The following is a 19,134-nucleotide window of genomic DNA, read 5'->3' on the forward strand; positions in this document are numbered from 1 at the left end:
AGGATAAGGATTCATAAGTATCGGGTGGGCGGTAAAGCAACACCGTAATGTTTGGTTGTGATTGAAACCGGATAGAATTTGATTATTTATGAGAGCGGCTGAACAGGAACTTGTTTATATTAGATTTGAAAACGATCCTGTTTTATTTAGTTGGGAAGCAGTCCCACGGTATAGGGTTCCACAAACGGGCAGTTCTAGCAAAGAAAGTTCGTTCATGGAATTTACGTTTAGTTTTAGGTACAGCTAGAAAATAGGGGAAATTGTTGACAGTGGTTGTAGCTAGATAAGTGTTTGTTGTAAATGTTTTGCAGGGGGGGTATATTGAAATATACTTGATCACTTGGCTTGAAAATAACGATAAAGTAGAGATGGACTAGGTGTATCAGAATTTTTGTAGGAATTTTTGACACCCCTAACACGAAACTGAAAATAAAATATAAAAAACTCGTAATTTTTTTAGAAATTTACCTGTAAAGTCCAAAGTTTAAAACCTTTTAAAAAAAAAACACGTTCTTTGGTTTTTTTTTTTTTTTTTTGGTTTTTTTTTAATGAAACCTTGGTCCTTGCTCCTTTAATTGAAAAAAAAATAGAGCTTGAATTACATTTTTCGAGGAGTTATAAGCTTCGAAAGATGGCGGGTGGAATTATTCAATAGTTTTCACGAAATTTCTGACACTGCTAGAGATGGACTTTTGACATGTCTTCCTTGAGAAAAAAATTATAAGGAATAGAAGAGAACATCAGCTGCTAAGTTTCGAAGCGGCCAAGTCATGAAATAGACACTAGGCACCACCTCCCCAGATGTGGGAACCATACATCTTAGGACTGTTATTGTTTTCTTATTCGTCTTTTCTTTTTTTTCTCTTCTTTCCCGTCTACAATATTATTATTGACAAGAAGTTCGCACTCGAGATATCATCGTTGATCGCTCACTGTGAAAAACACGTGTTTTGTTTTTGTTTTTGTTTTTCTTGAAATCTGAGTCACAACAAACCTTTCCAAATCCTCCATACTCTCTGCTTTTTTCGATGCCGGTTGAAAATATATTAGCGTTATTGCGATTAGTGTTGGGTTGATGAATCGGATTAGGAAATCAGAAAACTTGAAACTTTGGAGGTTATCGGAATCGGTATCGGAAACGTTTATTCAATTCCTGGTACTGTTATATATTAGCTCTGCCAGGCATCGCCAGGTGACCAAGGCTATTATTATTATTATTATTATTATTATTGTTATTATTATTATTATTATTATTATTGTTATTATTGTTATTATTGTTATTATTGTTATCGAAATAAATAACATTCAAAAATTTTCAATAACAAAGAGGAGGTATTTAGTTCTCTCCCACTGTAAGAACTTAGACACTAGGATCGGAAATTGGGATTTAGAAGTTGGGACACTTTGACCTGTAAAATGTGCCCGGGCAATCACATCTGCATTCCTCGGTAAGGGTGCTCCATACAATTAGCAATAAACTAACCCCTTCTCAAAGACAATCTGGAGGTGGACCTCCTAGAACTACACAGAACTAGCATCACACCACAATCAAGAGGGACCAGATCATTAAATGAATGCTCTAATCTCTGTTAGTTTGGGGGTCGAAGATAAAAATCCCTAGTCGGAAGAGGAATGTTAGAAAATAAAAGAATTAGTTTGGATTTTGGGAAAAACGAAATGTCAACTAAATACGTATCAGGAATTTTAACTTGATAAAATAGAATTTAGCGACCTGCATTTCCCCCCTTCGTTTGTTTCTTTCTATTTCCTTTTCTTTTTCAGTATGTTTTGTTTCTCCTTTCTTTTCTTTCTATTTACGTTTTCTTTTGTCGTTTTAAAATACTTCGTTCCTTTTTTTTATTTCGTTATTTCTTTTATTTTTATTTTGCTTTTTCTTTCCTTTCTCTTCTTTTTCTGGCAATTTTTCGTTCTTTCTTTTCTTTTCATCACCCTTCTTTTCTTTTTATGCATGTATTTCGTTCTTTTTTACCTTCTTTTCTTTTTCAGTTTTCTTAAGTTTTTTTTTTTTTTGTTTTTGTTTTTTTTACTCCTGTTTTCCTATTTATTCCTCGTCATTACTATTTTCGGTAAAAGTCCAGAATAGGTAACATTCGATGATTTACAAACCAATAAAAAACAACAAAAGAAAGATAGCATAATTTGTAACAAACGCACTAGAATAAAATTCCATACATATACAAGTATAGATGTTTATGCTAGACTTTTTCTTCCACAAAATCTACAAGCCTTGCCCAACAGTCTGATATAAAAAGAGTTACAACCTGTTAGATGGAACAACTTTTCATTTAAAAAACATATTAGAAGGGGAGTAACTCTTTGCCCTTGGTGATCTCGCACGCCTCAAAGAGATTTGGAGGTTAGAGGTATGTCTCTTGAACATTCCAGAAAGACACAATCTTGGATTAACACTTGTAATCGGCCTCTCTCCAAGTAAAATACTTTGGAATTAAGAAGCAGTTCTTTTCGTCACTTCTGATGGAGAATAAATGTTCATAGATATTTGTATTTTTTTTACTGCCCCCCCCCCCACACACACACTCTCCCTCGATACTAGCGCACAAATACATGTATTTGGTGACTTCAATGTCCACCACAGTAACTGGCTAGGATTCTCTAATCACACAGACGTAGCTGGTAGCGCTAAACATAGCTTCTCTGTATCCCATTCCCTATCTCAGTTGGTTACATTTCTGACACTTTCCCAGACCAGCAAGATCAACATGCCTCACTTCTAGATCTCTTTCTGACAACGGTTCCCAATGACTGTACAACAAATGCCCACAGCCCACTCGGGAATGCTGATCACGCTGTGATAATGGTAGAAATCAGCCTAAATTCTCGCCCTAAAACTGAAGACCCACTACTCAAAACAATGAGGTATTACAAAAAGGCTGATTGGGAAGTCATCAGGGAGCTCATCAGAGATGCCCCATGGCAAAATATCTTTACTCTTCCAGCGGAACAGTGTGCAAATGAGACCACTGAGTGGTTCAAAACTGCAATTGAAGCACATGTTCCCGCACGGAAATACTATAGCAAGCCCCACTCTCCCCAATGGTTTACTTCTGCTTGTGCAGCTGCCATTTGTCAAAGGCAGCATGCGTTCCGCAGATTCAACCGACACAAGTCCAGCTCAAATAAACAGAAGTTTATAGAAGCTAGAAATAATTGTAAGGGAGTGATAGAGACAGCTAAGACAGATTACTCTGAAACCACCAGAAAACGCATCGAAGCACAGAAATTAGGAACCCGAGATTTTTGGAAAATCTAAAACAGCGTAGTAAACAATGGACAGTCGACTATTTCCCCACTATCAAACAATCATGAGGTTGCTTGCACGGCAAATGACAAGGCTAATTTTCTTGCCAGTCAGTTTGCCTCAAACTCCACACTGAACTCGGTACACCACTCACTCCCTGATTTTCCTCTGCGAATAGACGCCACACTAGACGATTTGAAAATCACCCCTTCTCAGGTACATGCTATTATAAAACACCTAGACACCTCAAAAGCATGTGGACCAGATCTCACCCCGGCTGTGCTATTAAAAAAATGCTCTGCCGAGGTTGCTCCAGTTCTCTCCAAACTTTACAATAAATGCCTTAACGAATCTTGTTTTCCCGACTGCTGGAAAACCGCCTCTGTGGTACCAGTCTTCAAGAATTCTGGTGAAAGAACTGACCCACTAAATTATCGCCCCATTAGCCTCCTCCCGCTTTTCGCCAAAATATTTGAGTCCTTAGTTAATCAAGCCCTAGTCCAGCACCTAACAGCTGCTAAACTCCTGCCTGATAAACAATATGGATTCAGGCAAGCCCGTTCAACAGCAGATATTTTAACTGTAGTTTCTGAACGTATATACCGTTCATTGGACAAAACAGGGAAGGGTAGAGCGGTGGCCCTTGATATATCTAAGGCTTTTGACAGGGTATGGCACTATGGTCTTCTAAGGAAAATTAGATCATATGAAATCACTGGAAGAATTCATAATGTAATTAAATCCTTCTTAAGTAATAGAAAAATCAAAGTTGTCCTCGACGGTCGTACATCCAAACAATATGACATAAATGCGGGAGTACCTCAGGGGTCTATCCTTGGACCTCTATTATTCCTGATATTCATAAATTACCTCCCTGATAAAATTGTTTCGGAGATGGGTATATTTGCCGATGACACCACTCTCTATAATAGATATAAGGGGAAAACAAATGAACACATATCCAAGGAAATGGCAGAAACACTAGAGGATGACCTCCAATCTGTAGTGGAATGGGGACAAAAATGGTTGGTCACATTCAATGCTGCTAAGACTAAGCTTGTTTCCTTCAATAACTACAAGAAACCTTCTCTACCACCAATAGCAATGGCCAAGAACACATTACCTGAAAGTACTTCTTTTAAACTCCTCGGCCTAACGTTTACAGGGAATATGAACTGGAATAGATACATTGAGAGCATTGCCAAGGCTGCTGCAAGGAAGGTTGGCTCCCTCTACCGTGCTAGAAAACTACTTACGCCTGACAGTATCCTATACCTCTATAAGGCAACCATTCGCCCATGTATGGAGTACTGTTGTCATATCTGGGCTGGTGCATCTGCTGCATGTCTCTCGCTCCTGGACAGGGTTCAAAAAAGAGTCGCCAACCTGATAGGTCTTGAATTGTCATCTAGGCTTCAGCCTCTGTCCCATCGACGAGATGTTGCATCCTTCTGCTTGTTCTACAAATACTTTAATGGTGAATGCTCTGACGAACTGCAAACACTTGTACCTCCCCGACGTAACTACCCCCGACAAACCCGATAAGCTACTAAGTCTCATCCCTTTACAGTAGAGATCCCTAGGTGCAAGAAAGCCTTTTACTCCAATAGTTTCTTCCCCAGAACTGCGGGTCTTTGGAACTCCCTTCCGGGATTCTGCTTTCCCAACTGCAATGATGTGCAGAAGTTCAAGTGTAATGTTAACAAACATCTTTCTACTCATCTCTCTTCATAATGACCCCGCTAATTAAGTCCTTAATAGTAGCCCCCTGCTTCAAAGTGGCACTGTGCCTTGTTTGGGGTGAAAATTGAATAATAAAAAAAATTTTTTAAAGCACAGTGCTATTAAGTTGTAAAAGACTACTATGTGGTGTTGTATAGGGAGGTGGGTCGGTCCCAAAACAGTCATATTACATAGTCAGGTGGGAGATATTATTCTTATAACACCCGTTATAAACGTATAAATTTATTTCAGTTGTCTCAAATGGTCTTCACAAGAGTCTACATTTCGTTTACATACTTATTCTTCACAGTCTCGCTTCCTGGCTTCAAATACGTCTATTCACTTGCATGACTAAACTCCAACTCTCCTCTCTAAGCTTCCCGACCCCCTGAACTCAGTTCCGTTACATCATCGTTTAGAAATCACACGTATCCCTAACGTGTGACCTTTTCACGTACTCCTGCTCAAGGTTTTTTGTTTGTTTATATTTAACCTAGCTAATTCATGTAAACATCCTCAGCTAAACCCCATCGATACGCTTTATTCTATAAACAATAAATAACTCCCAATATAAGCTATTTTAAGAATATCATTGAAGAGACAGATAAATGGATAGGCAGATAGATCGATAATAATTTATTAACTTTTATCCATGTTCCTATTTACAATGCCTCCCCACGGGACAGAGTGAGACACCAGGGTCGTTTTTTAATGTGGAGAAAAGGAACAAATATTAAAAATTGTCTCAGTCGTGAAGGATTTCTCCTCCACTGACAGAGAACAAGAAATGGAAGTGCAGCATCTGAAGAACAGATACTACACTTTGAGGTATTTATTTGCTCCCCCACTGAGCAAATTAGGCACAAGGCCGATTTTTAAAGTGAGGAAATGGAGACCAACTCCCCGGGGAGTAGGGGAGCTGGATAGTGACAATTGGTATGAAGGGTTGCCCCTACATTGACCAAGGTCTTATATGTGGGATTGCTCCCACATATGGTCTTTGCTTGCAGTATCTGCCGGAACAGATACTACACTTTGATCTTGTCCCAATTTAACCATGTTTGGATTTATTTGCTTCCCCACCGACCAAATTAGGTACAAGGCCAATTTTTAATGTGAGGAGTGAAGGGAGAGGAAAGGGAAAACGGGAACCAGCTCCCGAGAGGTAGGAAATGGGAGCTGGTTAAAGATCAGGTATGTGGGGTTTCCCCCACATCTGGTCTTTGCTTGCAGTATCTGTCGGAACAGATGGTATTTATTTGCTCCCCCACCGAGCAAATTAGGCACAAGGCCAATTTTTAATGTGAGGAGTGAAGGGAGGGGGAAGGGAAAAAGGGGACCAGCTCCTGAGAGGTGGGAAATGGGAGCTGGTTAAAGGTCAGGCATGTGGGGTTTCCCCCACATCTGGTCTTTGCTTGCAGTATCTGTCGGAACAGATGGTATTTATTTGCTCCTCCACTGAGCAAATTAGGCACAAGGCCAATTTTTAATGTGAGGAGTGAAGGGAGGGGGAAGGGAAAAAGGGGACCAGCTCCCGAGAGGTGGGAAATGGGAGCTGGTTAAAGGTCAGGCATGTGGGGTTGCCCCCACATCTGGTCTTTGCTAGTCATAGCTAGTCATAGCTAGTCATAGCTTGCAGTATCTGCCGGAACAGATGGTATTTATTTGCTCCCCCACTGAGCAAATTAGGCACAAGGCCGTTTTTAATGTGAGGTAAAAACCAGCTCCCCTAAAAGGGGTCACTCTGGTTACCAAAAATAATAATTGTCCCAGTATAGAGGGTTTCCCCTCCATTGACTGGTACAAATTATCTTAAGTGCAGCATCTGCCGGAACAGATGGTGTTTATTTGCTCCCCCACTGAGCAAATTAGGCACAAGGCCGTTTTTAATGTGAGGTAAAAACCAGCTCCCCTAAAAGTAGGCAAAAAGGGGGCACTCTGGTTACCAAAAATAATATCTGTCCCAGTATAGAGGGTTTCCCCTCCATTGACTGGTACAAATTATCTTAAGTGCAGCATCTGCCGGAACAGATGGTATTTATTTGCTCCCCCACTGAGCAAATTAGGCACAAGGCCGTTTTTAATGTGAGGTAAAAACCCGCTCCCCTAAATGTAGGCAAAAAGGGGGCACTCTGGTTACCAAAAATAATAATTGTCCCAGTATAGAGGGTTTCCCCTCCATTGACTGGTACAAATTATCTTAAGTGCAGCATCTGCCGGAACAGATGGTATTTATTTGCTCCCCCACTGAGCAAATTAGGCACAAGGCCGTTTTTAGTGTGAGGCAAAAACCAGCTCCCCCAAAAGTAGGCAAAAAGGGGGCACCCCGGTTACCAAAAACAACAACCGTCCCAGTATAGAGGGCTTCCCCCCCATTGACCGGCACAAACCATCCCAAGTGCAGCATCTGCCGGAACAGATACTACACTTTGATCTTGTCGCCCGGGCCCTGGAGGGCGGCGGGCGTGTTGTTCCAATTTAACCATGTTAATTATTCAACATGTGGGATCAGATTTGCAGGATACTTACTATGTAAGTAGTTGGGCAGCAAGATGTCTGTTCACATTACACTTGAACTTCTGCATGTCAGTACAGTCAGGGAAGCAAATACCTGGGAGGGAATTCCAAAATCTAGCAGTTCGGCGGAAGAAGTTATTTGAGTAGAAGGGTTTAAAGCATTTAGAGATCTCTACAATGTAGGGGGTAATTTTGCTGCTTGTTGGGTTTACCAGGAGTATTTACACCGAGGGAGTACTAGTGCTTTAAGTTCGTCCGAGCACTTACCATTAAAGCACTTGTAAAACAGGAAGAGGGATGCGACATTTCGGCGATGGTACAGATGTTGGTGTTTGGACGACAATGTGGGACATATGAAGTTGGCGACTCTTTTTTTATCTCTATCTACGAGCGAGAGACAGAGGCAGATGCACAGTTCGGATGTGACAGTAATATTCCATGTATGGACGAATAGTGACTTTGTACAGATACAGGATACTCTCAGGTGTAAGTAACCTTCTAGCAGGGTAAAGAGAGCCCACTTTCCTCGCAGTAGTCTTGCCAATAAGCTCAATATATTTGTTCCAATTCATGTTGTTTGTGAATGTAAAGCCTAGGAGATTGAGGAAAGTACTTTCAAGTAGGGTATCAATAGCCAGGAAATCAGTGGTTGAGAAAGTTTCTTGTAATTATTAGGGCTAGGACAACAGCATATTCTTTTCATTGTTTTGACTCTCGAGTGTGTATCCGTTGATATCTTATATGCTTTTATATAGAGTGGTGTGGTTCTCGGTTGATTAACTGTGCCTGACTGTGTCGGATATATATTCGCAAGTTAAAACAATGAAAAGAATATGCTGTTGTCATAGCCCTAGAAATTATTAAAGGAATTAAGCTCATTCTTGGCGATATTGAACGTTGCCATCCAGTTTCGGTCTCATTCCAATACAGATTGGAGCTCTTCTTCTAGAATCTTAGCCATTTCTTTAGATGTGTGTTTATTCGTTTTTTCCCTTACGTCTGTTACAGAGCGTAGTGTCATCAGCACATATATAGTGATCCTGGTTATGACCTTAAACTATATCCGATGATAAGGCCCCAGCTTGCGGGCTTTGGAGAGTGTGGAGCCACCCCTTAATTTCCATTGCTCCCAGGTCCACTATGACTCGGAGTGGTAGTACCTGTTAGGGTCCCAACTATGGGTTAAATGGAAACTGACTTAAAAAAATACAAATATATTCTTATTAAAACATTTTTCTTCAAAATAACTGGATTAAATAACCTAAAAAGTGTTGATATGCCGTAAAACAAAACCAACCAACCAACATATATAGTATTATTCAATTCTTTTTTATTTGTGTTCTTTTTAACGCACAAATAACACCATCACACATCAACTAGCGGCAGGGATGAGACAAACAAGAAAGCCAACAAACTTTCCCGTCGAACGAATAATTATAAGTAACAGGACCTGTGGAAATTCCACGGATGGGGAATATATTTAATCAACAAATATGTCTTGATAGAGCTGGTATTTTTCTGGATAGCGCACAAAAATACTCCTTTGTACAGAAAAACCAATAACACTCAGCAAATATGAGTTTATTAACATTTCTACGAAAATAGTGTCCATTGTTTTTTTTTAATATCGAACCAACCCAAATGAGATAAATTATTAAGTACTAATAAATACTATTGTGTTACATAGTTCAATATAAATAATAAAAATCACATTGTAAAAGACGATCTTTAATTTACTTCTGTAGTTCAGCAGTTCTTGGCAGGCAATGTTTTGCTTTGCCCTGTTTCTTTTGAATATTACTTTTTTACGTAACGTTTCGCTGACTTATTTCTCATGTGAGAAATCACTGCATGTCAAAATTACTAGAAGTGTCTTTCTCACGCCATTACAAAAACGTCACATTCTATTATACTTATATTCAAAAACGAGGCTACATCAAAGGGAGGTTACACTTATATCCTTGTCCAAGATTTACAGATTGGATTTTTAAAGTTAAATTTCGCTTCTACTTTCTTTTTTTTTTTTTCAAGCTTTCAAAAATTGCATTTGGCCTTTTACAAAGCGTAAGGTAGAGCTTAAGGAAAAATAAGACGAATATTAGACAGATTGGCTAATAGAGAATTTAATTTTAATGCGTTTTATATAAATAATTCCTGTGTTAACTTTTCTGTATTTTTGCCGTTTTCTTTCTTCCGTTCCCTTTTTGTTTAGTGATTTTTATCCTCGGCCTAAAAATCAACAGAGATTAGAGCATTATTGTGACGGTCGAGTTCCTGTTGATTGCAGTGTAATATTGATTCTGTGCCATTCTAGGTGGTCATCAATCCCAGGCTTTCTCTCCTCTCTTTGCGAAAGGGTTAATTTATAGCTAATCGCATAAGGCGGCCTTACCGGGGAATGCCGACGGGTCTGCCTAGGAACTTTTTGCAGGTCAGAGTGTCCTTCCTGACTTTTCTATGCCATTTTCCGACCCTGGTTGCACTGTTCTTGCATTAGGAGAGAACTAATTCTCTCTCTCTCTCTCTCTCTCTCTCTCTCTCTCTCTCTCTCTCTCTCTCTCTCTCTCTCATAGTGTGCTTTGTCTTCCTCATTTCTTTTCTTCTACACTCTCTTTCCCTGTCTCTCTCTCTCTCTTTGTCTTAAAGTGTGTTTTTTGTCTTCTTTTTTATTTCTTTGCTTTTACTTTTTATCCCTCTCTCCTTTTCTCTCTCTTCCTCCCACAGTGTGCTTTGTTTTCCTATTTTTATTTCTTTCCTTCTTATTTCTCTCTCTCTCTCTCTCTCTCTCTTTCTCATGCACACACACACACTGTGCTTTGTCTTCCTTCTTTATTTCTTTCCTTTCTCTCTCTCTCTCTCTCTCTCTCTCTCTCTCTCTCGCCTACAATGTGCTTTGTTTTCCTCTTTTATATCTTTCCTTCTTATTTTCTCTCTCCCACGCACACACACAGTGTGCTTTGTCTTCCTTCTTTATTTCTTTCCTTTTGCTCCCTCTCACTCTCTCTCTCTCTCTCTCTCTCTCTCTCTCTCTCTCTCGCCTACAATGTGCTTTGTTTTCCTCCTTTATCTCTTTCCTTTCTCTTCTCCACCCCACTCTCTTTCTCTTTCTCTCTCTCTCTCTCTCTCTCTCTCTCTCTCTCTCTCTCTCTCTCTCTCTCTCTCTCTCTCTTACTCTCTCATACACATATTCACACACTATGTTTCCTCTGTTTTTTTCCGTCTTTCTCACCTTCTTCTCTATTCATATCTCAACTGATGAAGGCTGGGTGTCGAAACGTCATCGACTCAAAATGGCGCATAGTTGGAGTCAAATCCATTTTAGGATCTCAGCTCTCAAGTGTAAATGACAGAGGGGCGACACGAGGGTAGATTAATATTGTTTGATTCTGCTTGCTCGTCTAAAATAAACAGACATATCAGCAAACGTTCAGAGTTGGCGACTGGCGCGGTCTGGGAGTCTGTATGGAGATGTCCGGCCAATTAACCGCTATCCATCAACAGCGTCGTGAGACGGACGTCATTGCGAGATATTACGAGATTAATCGGAACGGGATTCACGTGTGCAACGAGATTTGAATGGGAAGCAAAAGAAAAACAAATTATAGCATGTCTAATCGTATGCCTTAATCCAGCCGCTCTTAAGCGGATGTGCGTACAGGTTTATGTCTTTTTATGTGTGTGAGAAAGAGAGAAAAGAGAGAGGGAGAGGGAGTAAGACAGAGCGAGGAGGAGAGAGAAAAAGGGACAATGGATGAGGGAGATTTTTTTCTTTCCAACTTTATTCTTATTATATTATTGGGATGGGGGTAGGATATTTTATGTTTTTGTTTGTTTGTTTTTTTTTCTGTAAAAATATATTTCCATCGTTGTCTTTGTGAACTCAATATTTATTTATTTATTTATTCATTTACCCTCATTTGAACGCTAATCGGATTTAAAATATTATTCGACATTAATTTTCATTTAATAATACCTTTTTGGATGGACCTGATAGAGTTTGCCCCTACCTCTATATTTTTTTTTATTTTTTGTCCTTCCCCCCTCCAATTTTTATTATCGAATGAACACTAGTCTACCAGATTATCAAACAAAAAAAATGAAAAATAGTTAATATTTAAATATATTTATATAAATAGTTAATATTTAAATATATTTATATAAATATAAAAAAAATGTGCATTTGTGCTCTGTTTCTAATGCACCGTTCTAGTAAATCGATCACCCATTTTAGAACAACTCGGCGTTTTAAGGTCAAATTTCGCGAATTTAGCTCCTTTTATATGTTCAGGTATGGTGTTATTTGTCATGGATATCGGTGGTTGGAGAGACATCTTGTAATTGTTAAAGGAGAGCAGCTTAGTCTTACTAGCATTAAATGTTACCATCCATTTGCGGACCCATTCCATTATGGTCTGGGGGTCATTTTCTAACGATTCTGCCATTGTCTTAGATTTTTGTACATCTGATCTTCCCTCATGCATATTATAGAGTGTTGTATCATCAGTAAATATACCCATCTTGGACACAATATTATCAGAGAGGTCGTTTATGAATATCAGGAGTAATATTTTGCTAAATTACCAAAGAGAGTTAAACGTAAACTCGTGATGTATATATATTTCCACTTCCGGTTATAAAATAGATGAGTATTGGCTGAAGACAGCTTGATATAGGTATCTAAAACGGTCTTAATTATCGGGTTTGAAACCGACGGCACCACTGACTTGTCTCATCTAAAAACTTTCTGTAAACAAAATATAAAATATAAATACGCTCTTATTTTCGAATTTTCCTTATAATTAGGCAGTGTTTAATTTAAGCACTCTGCTGGATTTTTTTTTCAAAAAAAAAAAAAATATATATATATATATATATATATATATATATATATATATATATATATATATATATATATACTTGTTTATTGTTATATAAACATGCTCACATCCCGCTGCTACAAACAGCCACTTGTTTCAATCAAACAACAGATATCATCAGGCAGCGACTTGACTATTCAAATGTTCATTGAATAATCTAATAATGAATTGATTATTCAATGAACATTTGAATAGTCAAGTCGCTGCCTGATGATATCTGTTGTTTGATTGAAACAAGTGGCTGTTTGTAGCAGCGGGATGTGAGTATGTTTATATAACAATAAACAAGTATTATCAGCTCTTTTTATTGAGCACTATCTAACAACCTCGTTGAATTCACTAGTCCATTACTTTTGAATAAAAAAACCCGAGTATATATATATATATATATATATATATATATATATATATATATATATATATATATATATATATACTTGTTTATTGTTATATAAACATGCTCACATCCCGCTGGATTTCTTTTTCCAAAAAAAACTAATTATATATATATATATATATATATATATATATAATTAGTTTTTTTTTTTTTTTTTTTTTGGAAAAAGAAATCCAGCAGAGGCTGAATAGTTTACTAGAGACCGCAAAGTTAAAAACTTTTAACCTTTGACCTTTTGGAAGCCAAATTTTCAGCAAAACAAAAACAATTAAAAAGCTTGCCCTATGTCTGAATACACTTTCTGTAAAATTTCAAATGTTTGGACTAAAAATTGGCTGAGTAATTTGGTAGAGACCGCAGAGGTCAAAAAAAATTTTAACTTTGACCCCAATTATGACCTCTTAACATTTATTGTTTTTGGGCTACAACCAAAATATAAAGTTAGATCCATGTCCAAGTAACCTATATCTAAAGTTTCAAGTGTTTAGACCCAAAATTGGCAGAGGAGTTTGGTAGAGCTTTCAAAAGTCAAATCGTTGAACTTTGACCTCTTAACAGATAAATTTCTGGCCAAAACTCAATTAAAAAGATTTTCCCAAATTTCAATACCCCTTATGTCAAATCTCGAGTGTGTAGACCGAAAATTGACAGAGTAATTTGGTAGAGAAGTGTACACAGACAGACAGGCTGACACACACAGACATTTTCACTCTCTCTCTCTCTCTCTCTCTCTCTCTATATATATATATATATATATATATATATATATATATATATATATATATATATATATATATATATATATATATATATATATGAATTATTTAAACACTTGTGAGAAAAATTCTCACATAGGTTTTGCCCTTGGCAGAATGGAAGAAAACCAAACAGAATTACAACAGGCTCACGTTTTAAACTTTTTTTTTTTTTTTTTACATTTTCACCCCAAGCAAGGCACATTGCCACTTTGGTGTAGGGGGCTACTATCAGGGGCAACAACTACTGGGGTACTATGTAAGGATTTGGGCAGCAAGCAAAAAGATCCATATTGCAAAAGATGCGTCATCTTCAGCTATCTGCCACTATGGGCTGGTAACGTCCCCACAGGGATAATAGTTCATCTTTGATAAAAGCTGAGTAGAAAACTTCCGCTGACGAAGAACTGCACAGGTTGAAAAGTTGAGAGATATCTTCCAAGATGGCTACTGCAAGTCGGGTAACCTCGTGGAGTTTTCTGTTGAATCGGTCCAATGGCGGACAAGGCAGGTCAAACAGTAGACCTGCATTTCGTCTTTGAAAGACATTAATTTGTAATGAACAAAGTCAATAAATTCGCAGAGCAGAAAGCATGCAAGAATATAATAATTTGCTCAACATAAGGGCATTAAAATGTCTCAAAAAAAGTAATTTCGCTGCTTCAAGCTACGAGTGAGAATTCGAGGTCCATTCAAGCCTGTTTGTTTTTTTTTTAATTCTGACGATCTGAAAAGATAATTTTGGCGCCAAGCACATCCTCGGCAGTCAGTAATAACATGCAATCTGATTGGTTCAAACAAATCTGTGGGAGGACAAACCATCCAATAAAGAGTCTGTTTATGTCTGCAGAATTTCTTACACACTTCAACTTTATAAAATATGACAATTATTGGTATGGGGTGTGAGTCGGTGTTCACAATTCATAATCGGAATCGATTTTTGAGATCAAGGTTGCAGGTGCAGGAATCTCTAGAAGTATAGTATCTCCGGGACCGTTAAAGGTAAATTTAACGTGATCTCCGATTTACAGAAGGCTTCTACCATATCACACCCACACCCATATAAAATAAAAAGACGTGAATAACTTCGGAAAAATAACATTTGATAAAGAACTTGAGCTGGCTGTATTGCGATAAAATAACAACATTTATTTACGTTAAAGAAACATTAATTCAAATCGTTGCAACTTTAAGATTTTTGTAACAAATGTTTATTAGGCCTAGCTAAAAGAGTGTCTTGTGAAAAGGGCCTGAAGTTTAAGATTAATGATTTTTATGAATAGAGTAACACATATGGTTATTTTCTTCCTGTCAGAAAAGAGTCCTTAAAGTATGTGAACTATTTTCTCTGGTAAATCAATGCCCCCCCACTGAGTTCTTTGGCCACAGGCTGACCTATCAGTTAACAGAGCGCATTGATTCATCTGCTCGCTAAAAAGTCTTGAGGGAACGTCAGTCAGTCAGAACCGGACCTTCAGTCTAGCAACACCTATCGTCTCTTGTCCCCTGTCCACCGGACATCTCGCTTTAGCATTGACGGCCTCCACTTGGAGATAGCTGCTATTAGCTGGGGTCGACACGGTACTGGTTGACCGACGACGACCTCAAAAGAACTTTCTTTTCTTTCTTCCTTTTTTTTTGCAGTCCAACCTGCCAGTTCCTGCTATGTATAGAATATTCTTTGTTGTGTTTCTTTTGTGCGTTGTTCTTTTAATGTCATTTAGTTGGAAGGTAAAACAATTATCTCTCTTAAACATGTAAGCATAATATGTGTATGAGTATGTGTGGGGGGGGGGGTGCGCGCAAACTCTCCAAAATGTTCTAAAGGGAGATAACTGATGCAAAGTTGTAAATTAATTTTGTTTAAGAACTGAAAAAGTCACACATTTTACAAAACATTTTGGGTTTGTATTACTGTACTCATAGATTCAAAAAAGTTGTCAAAAAACAAATATCTAGCAAATAAATGTTATCTAAGGCAAGATAAGTTATTTTTCTACCTAACTGGATAACTTTTAGTGTTTTTATTTAATGTAACATGTTTATTCAGCTCGAAAACCATAGTGTTTACCGATGTATTGGAAAATTTTAAATGGCAACGGACTCTCTGTGGAACACTAAGTTTTTTTGGGTTTTTTACAAAGGAATCCCCACTTATCAAGGCCCGGGAGCCACTCGAGAATAAGGGTAATGGGTATACATTAATCAATATGATTATAGCATTTTTAACATAGGTATTGGGATTTTTGTAAGTTGGATTACATAGGGATACGGTTCATCAAGAACTTGTTTACATTGAACTTGAAGACAATCAGATTGTAGTCACCTGGGAAGCAGGCCAACGGAAGAGAGTTCCACAGGCGAACAGTTCTAAGAAAGAAGTTCTGCTCACGGAATCTACGTTTAGGTCTAGGCACAGATAAAGAGTGTGGGAAACTATTAATGGTGGTTCTGGCTAGACGAGTGTTTTTCGTGAAAGTTTGTGGAAGGGGGGCCATAGATTGAAGCGCAGACGAGCACCTGCTATGGAAATAACGATAAAGCAGAGACAGGCCCGCAACGTCTTTTCTGTGGGAAAGAGGTTGCAGAGAAGAGAAAAGCGCATCCCTCACTAAGCTACGAAATCTGTTTTGAACTCTGTCAAGGCAGGATAAGCTGCTCCAGCCCAGATGTGGCAACAGTACTCCATCATTGGCCGAACCTGGCTTTTATATGAGTAGAGAATTGTATCAGAAGTGAGATATTTACTGGAGCGGTAGAAGGATCTTACCATTTTCACTGCGACCTTGGCAATAGATTTGATATACATGTTCCATTTCAGATCGGGATTAAAGGTCAGGCCTAGAAGCTTATCAAAACATGAAGCCTCCCCAAGACGAGAGCCATTCATTTCAATTGATACAGATTGGCATCAGAGTGTTGATGATGTAAGGATAGAAGCTTTGTTTTAGATGCGTTAAAAGTAACAAGCAACCTCTTTCCCCATTGTACCACTTGACTTGCTCAAGATCAGAGGAGAGAGAATCAGAGAGAACTTGGTCGTTTACTGTCTTAGATGTGCTGCCATCAGCATGAATGTCTACAAATGATCTAACAATGTGATTTGAAAGATCATTGATGTAGATTAAGAAGAGAATTGGGCTAAGGATCGACCCCTGAGGGATTCCAGCATTAATACTGTGAGCTTCTGATTTCTGCCCGTCAACGACTACTCTTAAGAACCTATCAGAAAGAAATGATTTAATAATTGAGAAGACATTTTCAGCTATACCGTAGCTGGAGATCTTGTGAAGTAAACCTTTATGTCATACCCCATCAAAGGCTTTTGATATATCAAGAGCAATTGCCCTAGAAAGGTTGCCTCCATCGAGAGATTTGCTAATCCTGTGAGATAAAACTCTAAGCATGTCTGCTGTAGATCGAGCAGAACGGAAACCATATTGCATGTCACTAAGGAGATTATTTCTGCTGAGATGGTTGACTGCGTCTCTATTTAACACAGATTCCAGTAACTTACTCATGACGCACAGGAGACTTACTGAGAGGGAGATGAACGATCACCTAAATTCTTAAATACAGAGTATGCTGATGAGATTTTCCATGGGGTTGGGAAGCATTTCTCCTTAAGACAATGTTTAAATAACTTTGTAAGTATGGACACTAGTTCTAGTTGAAGTTTTTTTAGCACTATAATTGGAATGCCGTCAGGGCCAGTTGCTTTACTAGAATCAAGGTTTTTTATTAACTTGGCAACATCACGTACAGATATGTGTATGTCGCATAGCATGTTTTCAGTTACACGAGGAAATATGGGGGGGGTTAACGTACTTTGTTGTTAAGGGTAGAATTAGCTGCAAAGTTTTGGCAAAGAGTTTGGCTTTATCTGATGCTAAGAAGATTACCTCAGGTCCATTGATGATAGTTGGGATAGAGCACATGCTCCTGTTCAGAATTCTGTTTGCTATTTGCCAAAACTGGTGGGAACCAAGCCGCTGCTCAGCTACTTTGGACTTGACAGACTGAGCGTACAACTCTCTTGCATTCTTTATCATTTTTTTACAGGGGTCGCTGGTGAACCTGAAAGCAGCTTTAGTATCAATACATCTATTACATTGGAAGGAGTGGAAAAAGTGATTTCTGTGCGCAATGGCAGCAGCACATTCTGGAGAGAACCACGGTTGATTATAAGGTTTATGCTGGAACTTTTTTGAGGGTAGGAATCATTCTATACTTACAATTAATCATTCCGTCAAGTCTGATACTATAGAGGACACATCCTTTTTAAACATGAAATGCAGAGATAGATCTGATATAAATGTACAAAAGCCATAGCATATCGATATACTGTAGGATGGAGAGGTACACTCTGGGGACCTATTATATTCCGTTTTTATCTTAACTGATACAACAGAATGGTCGGAAAACCCCAGTGGAGACAGAACGGAAGATGAACATAGCTCAAGGCAAGTTGTGAAAAAGAGGTCTAAGAGACTTGCGTATTGGCCGTCAGTGTCGGGCACGTGGGTAGGTTTGTGAACAATCTGAGTGAGGTCATAGGCAATGGAGAAATCGTGACAGAAACTCCCCTCATCATCGGTCTTGTTTGAGTGGGTTAACCATTCCACATTGTGAACATTGAAGTCTCCACAGATGTGAATGTTTGCTGAAAGATACGTAGACAGGACGTGGTCAATTTTCTCAGATATGCTTTTAAAGATAGTAACTCCACTGTTATGGGGGGGGGCGATAGAGTGCAAATATAAGCGCAGTAATGTGGGCTAGTGTAACGCGGAAGCACATATAGGGTAAATTTTGATCTTCTCTGGAGATGTCCCAGCCACATGGAAAGCCGTCTTTAATGTAGGCATATACGCCATGCCCATGGCAATCTTGGGGGTCGAATTTAGAGGTTAAGTTAAAGTATCCTTTAATTACAAACTCATCAAGAGAAGTAGTCGGTCCAATGCCAGTTTTGCTTAGGAATAATAGGTCAGGTTTAGTTTGGACCTCTGGAAGGTTGGAACGTAGACCCATGATGTTGGAGAAGGAAAGATGGTAGTGGGGATCTACGTTGGAAGTTGAAGGTGTGGGTTTAATCGAGTATTTTTTCTGGAAACCTTTCATGATTGAGATTTGGGATTTGTGGAAAAGGTAGGCAGACTTGCTTAGAGCAGGGCAGATACAGAAAGTAAGAAAAAAGAAACAAAGAATTTTTTTTTTTTGTAATGCATGATAAGGTAAAGCCATAACAATTACCCACTAATATGGCATCGAGAGGCCCCACCAGAAGCTACTGCATGGTGCAGAATCTATTCACAAAATGGCAATACAGCAGCCCCAGTACTTTGCTACTGCTGATAAGATAGCCTCCTTAGTGGCTAATCCAAGGTTCGGGTCCCTCACTATCAGGCAGATAATGTCAGCCCAGTTGAAACATTTACCTCCAGCACCCTTACTAGTGACATGGCCACAAGGATAGACAGAAGAAACAGAATTTCCAGCATCTCTGACGACTGTTCACACAAAATACTGTCAACCTAGAACACAGCTTTTTCTTCTCCCTTTGTCAGAAAAATCACTCATTGA

General features: G+C 38.6%; 1 long non-coding RNA gene across 1 annotated transcript in view; it reads right to left on the reverse strand.

The window, feature by feature from the left end:
• Window positions 1–19,134, reverse strand: part of LOC145249382 (uncharacterized) — a 452,671-nt gene that overhangs the window by 316,106 nt on the left and 117,431 nt on the right. The gene's annotated exons all lie outside the window — the stretch shown is intronic.

The sequence above is a fragment of the Euprymna scolopes genome, chromosome 28 (assembly GCF_053919585.1).
Source record: "Euprymna scolopes isolate OS-2025 chromosome 28, ASM5391958v1, whole genome shotgun sequence".
NCBI classification, from domain to species: Eukaryota; Metazoa; Mollusca; class Cephalopoda; order Sepiida; family Sepiolidae; genus Euprymna; species Euprymna scolopes.